Raw genomic sequence first — 15,024 nt, forward strand, 5'->3', positions numbered from 1 at the left:
TTCTCGAGGCGTCCTGGTGGGGCAAGGTCCCTGGCCGTCTGCCACACTATATATACATATATAGTGACACATGAGTCGCTGTCTTGCACCCAAAGGACGAGGCTGAGTCTCAGTACTTTAGCAAAACCAGCTTTATTCGACTCAGAACAGGAACAACAAGGTTATCTATTGTACCGGAATCTACAATTCCACTATACACAGTCTCAGTAAACAGGCAGGGTCTGGGCCGGGTCAGTGGCCAAGTTATAATGTTCCCTGTATCACCCATCAGGCAAATGGCGCTTTGTGTGTGGCAGCGGTCAGCTTGTAGTTGTTTCTGTGGCACTGCGAATCTGTGGTTGTCTCGGCAATGGACAAGCAACCCTCAACAGATATGTCAGTCACGCTTCTGCATGTCGTCCTATTAGGGAGAGCCTCAAAACAGTTCAGAAGTCTCAGCGTGTATGTATATATATATATATATATATATATATATATATATATATATATATATATATATATATATATATATATATATATATATATTATGTGTGTGTATAATTTACCCGTTTTTAATTCGGCCTGTTTTGTAGAGTTTGCTACCTTCATTGTATCCCAATGCAGACACGGGCTGAAACAACATTGAATGATGAAGCACGACAATTACTTTACTTGCACTTTCACATGTCTGCTCATTAACAAATATTTCTTACAAATGGGCAGACAAGTCGATGTTGCACTGATGTAATTAGCACTGTCACCTAACCCTAATCCTAACCCTAACCCTCTATAGAAAAAAAGATTGAAAAAAAATTGCAAAAGGAGCTTCAGCATTTAAAGTTTTGTCAACAAAAGTTTTTAGAATAAAAGAATAAAAAAGGGAAGCTCACCTAACAACTAGATCACTGTCGGGCAACCGGTGTGCCACGCCATGGAATTTTCTAGGGGCGGCGCGAAAACTTTTGTAAAGTATTTAAAATTGCTAGTGTTTTTGAACGTTTGGTTGATTAAAAAGATAATGTTTAAAAAAATATATTTTATGTTGGAAAAACAGATAACGGTTAATCAGATTGTTGAATAAACGAATGTATTTATTTTGAATGGAAGTTAAAATTTTTGCTGTTCACCATTCATCATAATATCAACACCAGCGGTGTCAAAAACACATCTTGTGAGACTTAAAAAGTCTCGTTGTTAGAAGATCTCGCTCACTGTACGGATAGAAGAAGGCGGAGCATATATAGAACGAGAAAATACGAATGCTACATTTCGGCTCTTGCCGACGAGAGAGTATCGCTGTAGCTGCAGCTCTCACCACTTAATCGTCTGAGTATTACTATGGAAAAATTAACCTTATTTTTGCTCTGACACCGTTGATCAACACAGTAAACTTTGTAAACTCAGTGACCTTTTCCAGTTCTTTGTCGTGAAAAACATTGTTGTGACGCAAGCATTCGATACTTCCTTGTAATTTAATTCTCAACGATTATCACTCGCTTTTTTTTATGTGCTGAAAAACAATCTCAACGTTCACATTAATTAAATTTAAGATTTATCCTTTGATTCCTTTATTAATAAAATGTCTTTCAAACTTGTAAAATTAACTGTTTTTATTGGCGATTGTCCATAGATTGTATTGTCACGACTTTATTTATGGGCAGTCCTTCAGGTGCGCCGCGAAAGAAAATTTTTGGACTTAAAAAAGGTTGCCTTTCGCTGAACTAGATCATTTAAAGTGAGAATGATGCCCTGACTTTGAAATTGGTTAAGATAAAAAGCCACCTCCACAGGAGACCCCCAGAGTGAATTTGGGAACTGGTGGTATGTCACATTAAAAACATTAAGGAAATCATGAAGCGTTTAACTAAAAACCAACATACATTTTTTGATGCATGAAATACACATTATATGCCTTTATTAATAATGATACCATAGTTAAATATTACAAATGACATATTCAATTCACAAGGAGTTAATCCTTAAATACATTTATTATAAACGGTACAAAAATGTTTTTTTGATGGAGTCAGTGTTATAATTTGAAAAGTATGTTAGTGCTTTGTTATCCGAGTAAGGAGAGAAATGATAAAATTCTGTTATGTAATCGCTCTAAAATTGGGATCTGCATAGCTTGCCAAATGTACTACACCTGCTGTTTCAATGTCATTGCCTGAGCTCATAGACAGTTCTGTTCTAAGCCTTAGAAAAAGTTTATAAAAGTTCATGTTGTTTTGTAGACAGTTCTTATTCTGTACTCTTACACAGTGAAATTAAAAGGCAGAACTGAGTTTGATTAGTATATTTTACAACAATGAACTTAAGTACCAAAAAGTTGTTGACAGTATTTATACTTTACCTTAGGCGCAACACTAAAACATCCCTTTCATGAACAATGTACAGTATATAGAGGGAGGGAGTAATAAATATGGAGTTTGCACTGAGAATGTTTAGTATATTTAAAATGTTTCCATTTAATATTGGGCAGTATTGTGTAGTATATAAATTAATTACAAAAGTACAACGAAAACAGAAGCAATTAATGTTTCCTCCAGTATTCTTTCATTCGTAATTTTATGTTTTCACTAACTACTCTTAATAGTTAAAAGCATCATGCTTCAAACTGTGGCTCTTTAGGTTTACTGTTATTGTTCATGGGTAGCAAATTATTCTGTAAAATGTAAAAGGTTAGTCAATAATTTTGATAGCATTGCCTGAAACATTTTATTATTAATAGAAGACATCTCAACATTCACCAATGAACTGAGCTGTATTACATTTTTAATAAGCCACAGACTCCTTTGTACTTTTATGAACCCCTTTGTAACATTCCATACAATCAAGTCAAACAAAATTAAATTCAATTCAACCCCCACCCAAAAGAAAGAGAGGAAGGCCAACAGCCAGAGTAGAAAAGCTGAAAGAGAATCCTTTCCCCCAATATAAAAGCTCATTCTAAAATGTTATTGATTAGGTCCTGACAGGTTTTTAAAAAGTTTTAAAAAAATCCTCTAAGTGAGAATTTAAGTTTTTTCTAATTTCAAATAGTATATAACATCAGTTACCTACTGACTTAAAAGAAGTGAGTTAGGATTCTTACAGTTGAGCAAGATACAGTAAGTCTATGTGCCAATAGTGTAGTAAAGGGACTTTAAAATTTTTCCTATATTATAGAAATGCTATCTGAGTCCTCAAGACTGGTGCATATTTCTTCTGGAATAGAAATAGGTGGGAGATGAGGAAAATTTGGCAGATTTTGTTTAGCAAAGTTTCTAATTTGGAAATAGTGGAAATATTGTGTTGATGGGAAGCTAAATTTGATTTAATCTATACTAATAAAAGGCAAAGCCCTCACTGACTGACTGACTGACTGACTGACTGACTGACTGACTGACTGACTGACTGACTGACTGACTGACTCACTCACTCACTCACTCACTCACTCACTCATTCACTCACTCACTCACTCACTCACTCACTCACTCATCACTAATTCTCCAACTTCCCGTGTAGGTAGAAGGCTGAAATTTGGCAGGCTCATTCCTTACAGCTTACTTACAAAAGTTAGGCAGGTTTCATTTCGAAATTCTACAAGTAATGGTCATAACTGGAACCTCTTTTTTGTCCATATACTGTAATGGAAGGCAGCAAGATGGCCATAGGAGACGGAGTTGCGTGTCGCGTCATCACGCCTCCCATGTAATCACGTAAACTGACTGTGAACTCAGTACGTAGAAAAGAAGGAGGAGCCCCAAAGAGCGCTGAAGAAAACATTCATTACACAATTGACAAAGCAGCGAAACAATAAGAAGCGAGTGAGTGATGCATACAAGCATCTTCATAAGACACGAGGTATAAAAAAGCACGGTGTAAACCGTAAGTTTAAATTACCTTTATACAAACGCTCCCGTTGCCGTTTGCAATGCCATGTTCGCGAGATACAAGTTTAATGAGAAGACACGAGGTATAAACGAGAGTTTGGATCACTTTGTAACAGAGTTAAAATTGCTGTAGCGAGAAACTTTTAACTGCCAGGTCTTAGCTAACATTAAATAAACTCGTGGACATCGCAACATCACACAAGAGAGCGGCTCACGTGAAGTGACTGAACGCAGCAGGAGTGATCACTTCGATTAATCAAACCTGTTCAAAAAACACATTACACAATTGATAAGGTAGGAAAAGAATATGAAACAAAGCACGGTATAAACCGTAACTTTAAATTAAGTTTATAGAAACGCTCCCGCTGCCGTTTGCAATACCATATTCGCCCCTGCGAAGCGCAGGGAATTTGCTATATATATTAAACTATTTTAACCATTCTATGATCTGCTTCTCGCAACTGAAAGAGGGCACCGTGGCAGAAGTTACCCGACTTGCTGACCAACCACAAGCATAACCTGGTAGGTACCCACCCATACAATCAGATTGTGAATCAGACTACGAATGCCTGCAATGTAATTACCCCGATCTACATGCTGTCAAATGAACGAACCACACGCCATGGCACAACGTTAGAGGCTTCGCCTCTAGTGCTGACGTCCAAGGTTTGATTCCCGTAAGGGAGTGCAGTGAATGTGTACGCCTGATGAGCCCACAATTACGGCGAACTATGTCGCGGACTATGCATCTTCAAAGCACGGTGTAAACTGTAAGTTTAAATTGAGTTTATAGAAACGCTCCCGCTGCCGTTTGCAATACCATGTTCGCGAGATACAAGTTTAATGAGAAGACACGAGGTATAAACATGACTTTGGATGACTTTGTAACAGAGTTAAAATTGCTGGAGCGAGAAACTTTTAACTGTCGGGTCATGTCGCGTGTTCTCGGGTAGGTACATCAAAAAATGTATACATTTATGCATGTAATGGGCAAACAAAAAATGTACTATACCCGAAAGCACTGCAGTAATACTCAATGTATCTTTACTTCTTAAATGTTAATGTTTAACTGTTTAATAATTTATACGCTTCTTATATGTTGTTCAAATTCTTTTATCAAAATACCAGTAACAGCGCACTGCATGATAACGTGGAGTGAATACACTTCACATGACCATTCATGTTATTTATCCTCTTTCTCTGTACGTTTACCATTCGTTTGCTCAGAGGTTGATGCACTTGCTGCTTAATGAGCAGCTCTTCACCATAGCGTCCCGCTGCTTCTTTTCTTTCGTCGGCATCTTTTCCCGTTAAAACTGATTAAGTTAGTTTTTGTGTTGCGATAACTTAGTATGTTTTCTTTAATTTTTCAGTTAAGTTGGCACTTAAGTCTTCAATCTGCCTCAAGAATGATTAGCGAAGGTGGTAGGGAATGAAAACGGCACCTGTACGCATCCTCCACGGCCGCACTGGTGCGCGCAGCTGTAAGTTGATTCTACAATAAAATAAAATAAAGATAAAAAGAGTAATAAAATCATCACCCCGAAAGCGAATAGTAGACGTGACGTAGTATATGTGTACCAAATTTCAAGTCAATAGGTGAAACGGTTTGCGAGCTACAGGTGATTTAAAATCCTGGACAGACAAACGAATGATGTTAATGTTGTTTATATTGATTTCTATGTTATTGTAAGTGCTTTTTATTTGTGGAAAAATAAATTTAGCAATTAACAAACTTATTTAATACATACTACATTTTATTTTTTTCTCTTGCACTCAGTGAGCGAATACACTGGGTAATCAGCTATATATATATATATATATATATATATATATATATATATATATATGTAGATATGTATATATATATGTGTATATATATGTAGATATGTATATATATATGTAGATATGTAAATATATATGTATATATATATATGTGTCTGTGTATATATATATGTGTGTATGTATGTATGTGTGTATATATATATATGTATTTGTATGTATGTATGTGTATATGTATGTGTATATATATGTTGATATGTGTATATATATATATATGTATATATATATATGTGGATGTGTATATGTACTGCGGTGGGTTGGCACCCTGCCCGGGATTGGTTCCTGCCTTGTGCCCTGTGTTGGCTGGGATTGGCTCCAGCAGAACCCCGTGACCCTGTGTTCGGATTCAATGGGTTGGAGAATGGATGGATGGATGGATGTGTATATGTATATATATATATATGTATATATGTAGATATGTGTATATGTAGATATGTATATATATGTTTATGTGTGTGTATATATATTTATATATATATATATATATGACAGCAACACTCATAACAATGACCACACAATTACATTGACAATCATGTTACGTTATTTTTAAAGTGTTTCCTTTTAAAGTGTTTCCTTTTCTTTTTCATAACCTCTTTAACACAGAGAAGCACGGGTATTTTGCTATAGATATATATATATATATATATATATATATATATATATATATATATATATAGAGATAGATATATAGATAGATATAGATAGATAGATAGATAGATAGATATATGTGTATGTATGTAGATATGTATATATATGTGTATATATATGTAAATATGTATATGTATATATATGTGTCTGTATGTGTGTATATATATATATATATATATATATATATATATATATATATATAAAATGTATGTATGTGTGTGTCTATGTATGTGTGTATATATATATATGTATGTATGTATGTGTGTATATATATATATATATATATGTATGTGTGTGTCTATGTATGTGTGTATATATATATATGTTGATATGTGTATATATATATATGTATATATGTATATATATATATATATATATATATGTATATGTAGATATGTGTATATGTAGATATGTATATATATGTTTACATAACCTCTTTAACACACTACTTCTCCGCTGCGAAGCGCGGGTATTTTGCTAGTTCTGTATATTTTCCAAACATTAAAAACTGTGTAAGTCTGAGAGGGTGGAAAAAGGTGGTTATTGTACGGAGGTGACACAGATAAAAGCTTCTCTATCTTGAAGTATTTCCTACATTGGTTCCATATTCTGAGTGAATGAAGGACAAATGGATTGTTAGTATACTGATGATAACTTGTATTTACTGGGGCACAAAGCAAGGAATATAAAGAAGTACTGCAGGATTTTATTTCTATTGCAGACAAAGCCTATGTATGTTCATCTATTTGTGTCAATGTCCAGGTTTTTACAGCTGGTATATTTGCTGCCCAGTAATAAAACTAAAAGTTAGGTAGAACTATGCCACCTACTGTTTTAGATTGTTGTAGGGTCGCCCTTTGGATGCGAAGATATTTTGAATTCCAAATAAATGAGGTTATGATTAAGTGTAATTTCTCAAAAAAATGATTTGCAAATGTATATGGGGATGCTTTGAAATAGAAAAAGAAGCTTAGGAAGGATATTCATCATGATAATGTTTTCATGAAAGTTTTTACATGCAGACAGCAATGTTTTGTTGATAAAGAGCTTTATATTTACATGTGATGTTTACCCCTAGGTATATCCAGGTGTGCACCGGCAATCCCGCGGACACGACCCAGTGTGGCGGAAGTGCCTGCTGTCCTCCCGGAAGCACTCCCTGTGTTCCCTCTCTTCTTCCCCCAGCACTTCCTGGTGTGGCGGAAGTACTGGGGTCCAGGGTTCTTCAGGCAGGGGGACGCCCCCTGGCAGTGACCACGGGTCCCTACAGGGTTGGGCTTCCAAGCCCTGTACCCGTGGCCCCCAATACAACCAGGGCGGACGCCCCCTCGTGTTCTGGAGGAGGCATGAGCCCTCCTCCTGTCTCCCCGGGCGTCCCGGCCGGGTAGGAATCCCAGCCGGGTGCCACACTTTCTTTCTTTCTTTCTTTCTTTCTTTCTTTCCTTCTTTCTTTCTTTCTTTCTTTCTTTCTTTCTTTCTTTCTTTCTTTTTGGTTTACACTTTTATTAGTACTCCTGAACATGTTACACTTATTTGAAACTGTATGTGGAGACTGGGTTATTCAAAGAAACGCATACAACATTCCATGAGAAATTGTCTGTGAATTGATTTAGTTTTGTTAATTCATGCATAAGTATAGTAAACAGTGTAAAACCTATGTTAAGAAACTGCACTACATTAACCCCACAAAGCACTGGAGAGAAGTGAGCTCTGTTAAAGACATAATGTGATAAGCAATGACCCCTGCAGACGCCATCTCTGTTGCCTCAGTTTAAGAGACCACATAGAAATAGAGTTAGGAGCTCCATGAAACATCTATCATGGCAAGAGGCTGTTACAAAGAGATCTTGTCAATGAGTACTTTACAATTTACATTTGTCACATAGTGGAGAATGAATACGTCTAGCATTTCTAATCAGTGTTATTTGTATTACTTTTATGTTTTTACACATAAATGATATTTACATTGGAATATGTTAAAATTTGTAAAAAAAAATAGGCAGTAAATAAATGAGATTTTTTAATGTACTGTAGATTCAAAGCATATGCATTACAACAAGAAATCAGACACATAATGCTATTAAAATCACATTACTATGTATAAAAAAGTTGTGCAGTCCAAAATAGAATAAGTGCAACATCTTAAAGAGTGAGTTACAAATGCATAAAATTATTATCAACACTTAAAAACTTTGTTAAAAGAAAAAAAAAATCTTTATAAAATGGATCCTCATTTACAAGAAAACACAACAGGTTAAACTGAAACAAAAGCAGGAGTTTGGCAGACATATTTTGGAACAACATTATTAAACTCTTATGAAATTCTAAAAAAAGTGCACTGTTCAATGTAAAATTAAATATTATTTCTGGTTTTGCATAGCATAAGATCTTCCTATCCCTTTGAGTTACCGAGAGTGCATTAATATTCTCCCAGTTAAGTAAAAATCAATCGCTAGTATAACAGCATAGGAAGTTTATTGTGACATAATCTAATCTCTGATGTAACTCCAATTAGTTCTTTTGAGGATTACCTCAGTCTAAACACTCTTTGATAAGAAAATATCTTATTTCAAAATATTGCTAATATAGGACAGTCCCTAAATAGATAACCTATTGAGGTCAGTGCTACAGTAGATGGCAACATTCACAATTAGGTCCGGTCTCTAATATATTTTGGATAATTGTATTCTAGAAAGATGAGTTTGAGGCACAATTTTAAGATTATTTACAGCATTATTTGCACAGATTGATGAAGGATGTAAATTAGGAATAACTGAGTGCTAATCCTTGCCCGAGATATCAATAGTGAGGTATTTTTCCCACCATTGGCTAGGACTCTCATGGAGAGTGGACCATGACATTAATTGAAAACTTCTACAAATAGAGCTGATTATTCTCCTCAGTAGTAACTAAAAATGTTCAAATTCAGATGCTGATAGAAGGGTTGATTTTAACAAAGTTTATGAACATTAAAAAGGTTAAAATGATGTGTTAAACAAAGGATGCAAGCACATTGTCAGTATAAAAATATCAAATTATTAATTAATATGCGTAAAGACTTCCTTGAGTTTAAAAATGCATCAGTTAAGGTGGACTGAAACTGATCATGCACTGAGGTGAACAGAATCTCTGCCTTAAAGAGTTTGTTACTTATTTTGAGTGAGAGATTGCAAGCAAATTGACAATAATAAAAGCTGACTGGAGCATAAAGCAAGATGCATACAGAGGAATTTGAGCAAGGTTTCCTTGGCAAGGCTAATCAGGCTGGTGCAGTTCCATTACCTGATACTTCTTTCCATCGTCTCAAAGTACAAATATTCACACCCAGCAGTAAAACTTGAAATCAGGTATGCTATGCTATGCTGCCTTTTTACATTTCATGTATAAGAGATTACAATTTAGTCAGGCTTTTTGGAAAAAGGATTTGTTAATATATAATATCAACTCTATATGTATAAAATCCTAAGCCTAAAAGTGCAACGATTTTGTGCAACGATTTTATATCATGTTTTTATGTCATGTTTTTTGTCACGCTTTAAATCAGGCTTATTTTAAAACCTACATATTTATTGTTTGGTATCTTTCTTTTCAGAATTTATCGAACTTTAATGTGATGTTGTTAGATTTTCAGATTCTTATTCCATTTTAAATCATAAACTAAAATATCAAGAAAGTCGTGGGGTGGCCTACTAGGCTGCAACTGGGGGTTGGGCGCCAAAGGCGCCAGGGGGACTTGTACCATATCTTTACATACAATTGCGTTCTCTAAGGGAGTGGCTAAGCTGTAAAATAGATGGGGGCCCAGCGCCAACCTCCGGGTTTGGCGAGCAAAGTCAGCAGTGGGCAGAGCCTCCTAGTATTAACATATACTCTGAAAGAGAAATATGAGTTTTGGAAGAATATTCATTATAACAATATTTATTCTCCAACCTTTTTAGAAAAGATCCATTGAATCAGTATAATATTCCTTTAAATGGTGATCTGAAGGTGTTCTGTTTTCCATTCCAGTCAAATTTCACTTCTGGAAACAAATGCAAATGATTGAATTGTATTTGTGAAAACTCAATTATTATTGATAGATAGATAGATAGATAGATAGATAGATAGATAGATAGATAGATAGATAGATAGATAGATGATAGATAGATAGATAGATAGATAGATAGATAGATAGATACTTCATTAATCCCAAGGGAAAATTCACTAATTATTATTTTATATGAAAGCTTTACATGTTTAAATTTTAGCAATAAAAGAAATGCTCTCTGACGCCACCACTTAAGAACAACTAACCAGCATACGAACAACTAACCCAACTAAAACCACCTGAAATAGAGTCAATGCCGCTGTGAATAAGATCTGCAATAACAACCACCTAAACTTTAAGGATTATTACAGAATGAATGAATTCTATGGCCTCCACGGTATGTTCAAAAATTAAAAGTAAGTTTTGATACTGTCTTTCTCATGAAGGGGTAATAATATCTGGGAAAGCGATTTGTCTTGCTGGACAGCTACACCTCCTTGTGCCCGCATTTCAGACTCGGTAAGCTGTGTGCGATACTCTCCCACTTGGACCTTGAGTTGCTGGAGTTCTTTGGCCATGTTCATCAGTACGGTGTTAAGGTCCTGCTCCTCGTTCATTTTGGAAGCAGCATCCTGCTGACTACGCCAACTGTGGAAAAATCACAAAGGAAAAAATAAAGGTTTGGGACAGCCACCCCATATACTTGAAACAAGCAATGAAAAGGGCAAAAGACAGAACTGTATATGCAGAGTCAAGATGCGTTTATATAGAGGGGTGACAGGAAGTGAGGTCACAAGAGCCAGAACTAGAAGTGAGGTCAGGACAGTTAGACAGGATTTTTCTGTCGGTTTGCAGAGGAGGAAAGAGAGAAGGTGTTAGTTGACAGCGCCACCCCCTGGTCTGGCCTACAGTTATAATTATTAGCTGCCGCTCATGCACATGTGTTTGACCATATATACAAAATATACATAAACTGTGTCCACTTTGGTTTTATATGGTAATCAGTCATGCCAAAAATTACTTTTAAAATGGCACTGGAAAATTTTCATTCATAACCTCATAAAACTCTATTGTGTCAATTTTTCCCTTAACTGTAATGGTAAAGGTATAATCATTATTCTAATAAATATTTCTATTATTTCTTTAAATAAGGAAAACAGGAGTTCTGAGATAAGGTAGTTAATCATGGTGGTGGAGATGCAAGTAAGAACATTGAAGTAAGAATTTCACTGTACCTGGGGAAACATCATAGCTCATCTGACTGGTCTGACCTGCTTGAAGGCAGAAGTAATGGAAAAATAGATTGCTGTGTCATCCTTGGCTCCTTCCCTCGATTAACTTAACTCTTGCATGTGACAATTTATATACACTTTGGGTATGTCTGCATTTCAAGTTTAGTATGTGTTTTTTATGTGTATTTGTGTATATAAAATAAAAAAAATATATGTGTGTGTGTATATATATGTATAAATATATATATATATATATATATATATATATATATATATATATATATATATATATATATATATATATATATATTGTAAGAAGACACTATATATCACCCGACCTGACACAGATTGGACACAGGAGGCACGTGTAAAATAAAAGAAATACTTTTTATTTTCTTTGTCTGTGGGCTACGCCTTCCTCGTACCCACAGACACAACACAGTCCCAAATAAAGCACACCAAGCACTCTTCTTCTTCTTCTTCTTTCTCAATGGCACCACCACACCTCCCAGGCAACCTTGTCCTCCTCCACCCAACTCTGGCCACTGAGTGGTGGTTGCTGGCTTCTTTTATAGTTCACCCGGAAGTGCTCCAGGTGCTTGATCACTGAGTTCCGGCTGCACTTCCGGGTGTGATGAATATGCTGCCCATATAGGCTCAGAAGTCCCAAACACAGCACCCCTTGGCGGTGCCTGCGGGACCCAACAGGGCTGCACCCAACTCCAATTCCCAGGGAGCCCTGTGGGTAACCGAGGCACTGCTCCACCCCAGGGGGGCAGCCAACTAGCGTCCAGGGGGAGGTATTGCAGTGTCCAGGGCTGCTCCCCCTGAAAATAGTGTGCAGGGGCGTCCCAGCTGGGCATGGACGTCGGCCGCCTGCCACAATATATATATGTTACGGCCAAAACCCGAAGTTCAGCCAGTTCCCAAATTGGCCAACCATTTGGCATTTTGGCCAAGAGGTGTGGCCAAAGTCTGAATTGCTAGAAATGACCAGTGTATATGCTACTTTGGCTGTCCATTTCGTGAAGTGGCAAGAACTCCCTGGCCAAAATTCGATGTGCTGATATAAGACTGTCTGCTCAAAGTGCGAAGATGCTTAAAAATTTCAGATACAGATTCAGAAGTGAGTTTTCCATTCTGCACGAGAAACTGCTCAAGGCAGGTCTTGTTCAGAAAGTGGATGCCACTTGAGACGGTCTTCCTCTCACCCAAACACTAACTTTAAGGTCAATAAAATAGGTCCCTGATGTTAACTTTAATGTGATGTTGTTAGATTTTCATATTCTTATTATGTTATATATATATATATATATATAAATTATATATATATATATATATATATATATATATATATATATATATATATATATATATATATATATATATATATATAGACAAATAGACACACTCAATTTATAAAGAATGCACCTTTTTTTTTAATACTGGTAGAGTTGTACATTCAAGTAATGCGATCTTTACAAAACAGCAATATTGAAATGAAGCCTTCCTCTTTAGTCCCAATACCTGGAGTCATGCACCAAGCACCATCAGTTAGTGGTGGTAGGCCCGCGAGGGTCCCAGTTTCACAAGTTAAACCATGCGAGTCAAAGTGTCCATCAGGCCTATGGGAAAGAGAAAAATCACAGTCAGTAATGATATGGTCCTGCAAGCTGCTGTTTCTACCCCAAGTACTTTGCAGTGTCCTGTAAGGGCAATTCCTCAGTTCATGTCCGTCTTGTCATGTGGGTCTGTGGGTTTATTTTTCTGTCCCCTGTCTTTTCTTCCCATCTCTCGTGCAATCATATTGTGGGCCCACAGAGACAGAGGCAACAGGAACACATGGGCCCCTGGGTTCTCTTGTATGTACGTCAGGGGAACCCAACACTTTAATAGGGCTCTGCTTTCTACTTTGTGATACGAGGATGGGCTGGGATGCTCTCTGGGTAAGAGATGGGCCCGCTATCTGTCTGTATTATTTGGGTTTCTTTCACCTGTTCTGTATGAGTCTGAATACCTTGGACGCTGGCATGAATATGCCAGCCCTTTTTTTTCTGTATTCCCTTTCTTCTCCCCTATTTGAGCTCTTCTGTCTTAATAGACATGTCACTGACAGGGCGTTCAAGTCATGGAGCATTCACCATTTCATATTGGTTAGTTGTTGGAAGAGCGGCTGCTCAATTTCTTTCACATATGTCCAGAACCCTTTTGCTCTGCATTCTTATGTCTCTTCTCAGCCTGCCCTTCACATTCTGAATAGCAGTCTCCAAGACACAAGGTTCATCCAAGGGAAACCGTTCAGACATATTTGTTACCTTTGCTGGACCGAGTGTCACTTGATTCCCACCACTTTTGTCAGGGAACCATCTGCACTGTGTTCCTTTATTATATATTACACAGAGATCACTCAACTTTATAGCCAAATCAATGCAAAATTGTTACTTCAAATTTGTTTGGCCAGCTACTGTATTTTAGGCACCCACATTTTTTTCAGATAATAATTGCATGTACTTTTCCACCACTCCAATTCAGTTTTATCTCTGATATTCATTTAAAAAGTCCCCATCTGACTTGGCACAATTGGAAAAAGGGTAAGGCAAGAATTTGAACTTTGTCAGATATCTAATAAATCTGCTTACATAATTAGGAACAAATGTAAAAAATGAGTCACATCACATGCTCCTTTCCCTGTAAATTTTCAGGTGGCTGTAAAGCCTGCATGATGTAGCACAGTGCTGCATGTAAAACCCCCTTTTATTTCCACAGCCAGAGAGATTTATTTTGCAAATATATGTTTTCTGAATTAAAGCTTCCTGGAAGAAGAAATATAGTTTTAAAAACATGTACATTCAGATACCTATTATGTTGCAACTATACTCTCATATTAGCTTGCATTCTAAAGAACAGAAATTCATATTATATTCGTTACATTTTTCACATTATGTGTTTTCTTGCATCTTTTACTTTAATCCAGGAGAACACGTCTCAAAAGCAGCCATTTAGTAATTGTTTGTTACTATGGAAACAGCATAGGCTAAATACTGTATAACACCCTGCCCTAAGACTGCCATGTTCTTAGAGAATGTTGACACTGGAACAGCAGGGAAAGAGCAGACATTGTCCTGTCACTGTGCTGCAATTTGATATTTAGTGACTGAAAATGACTAAAATAATCTTGTTGTAAGCATACAGCCACTTTTTCTCTCAATGTATTGTTTAGCTTTACGAGGAAAAACATAGACTTACATGAACACAAACATATAAATGTATTATGGATATGAAAAAAATGGCAGAGATGATTTATATATTAATTTTTTTTTTACCAAAAAATGATCTGTGACCAGAAGTACATCAAAGGGCCCCAGTTCACCTGTGATGCAGATCTGATTAACTATTTCAGGGGACACCATAAGGATGT

The sequence above is a fragment of the Erpetoichthys calabaricus genome, chromosome 1 (assembly GCF_900747795.2).
Source record: "Erpetoichthys calabaricus chromosome 1, fErpCal1.3, whole genome shotgun sequence".
In the NCBI taxonomy this organism is placed as follows: domain Eukaryota; kingdom Metazoa; phylum Chordata; class Cladistia; order Polypteriformes; family Polypteridae; genus Erpetoichthys; species Erpetoichthys calabaricus.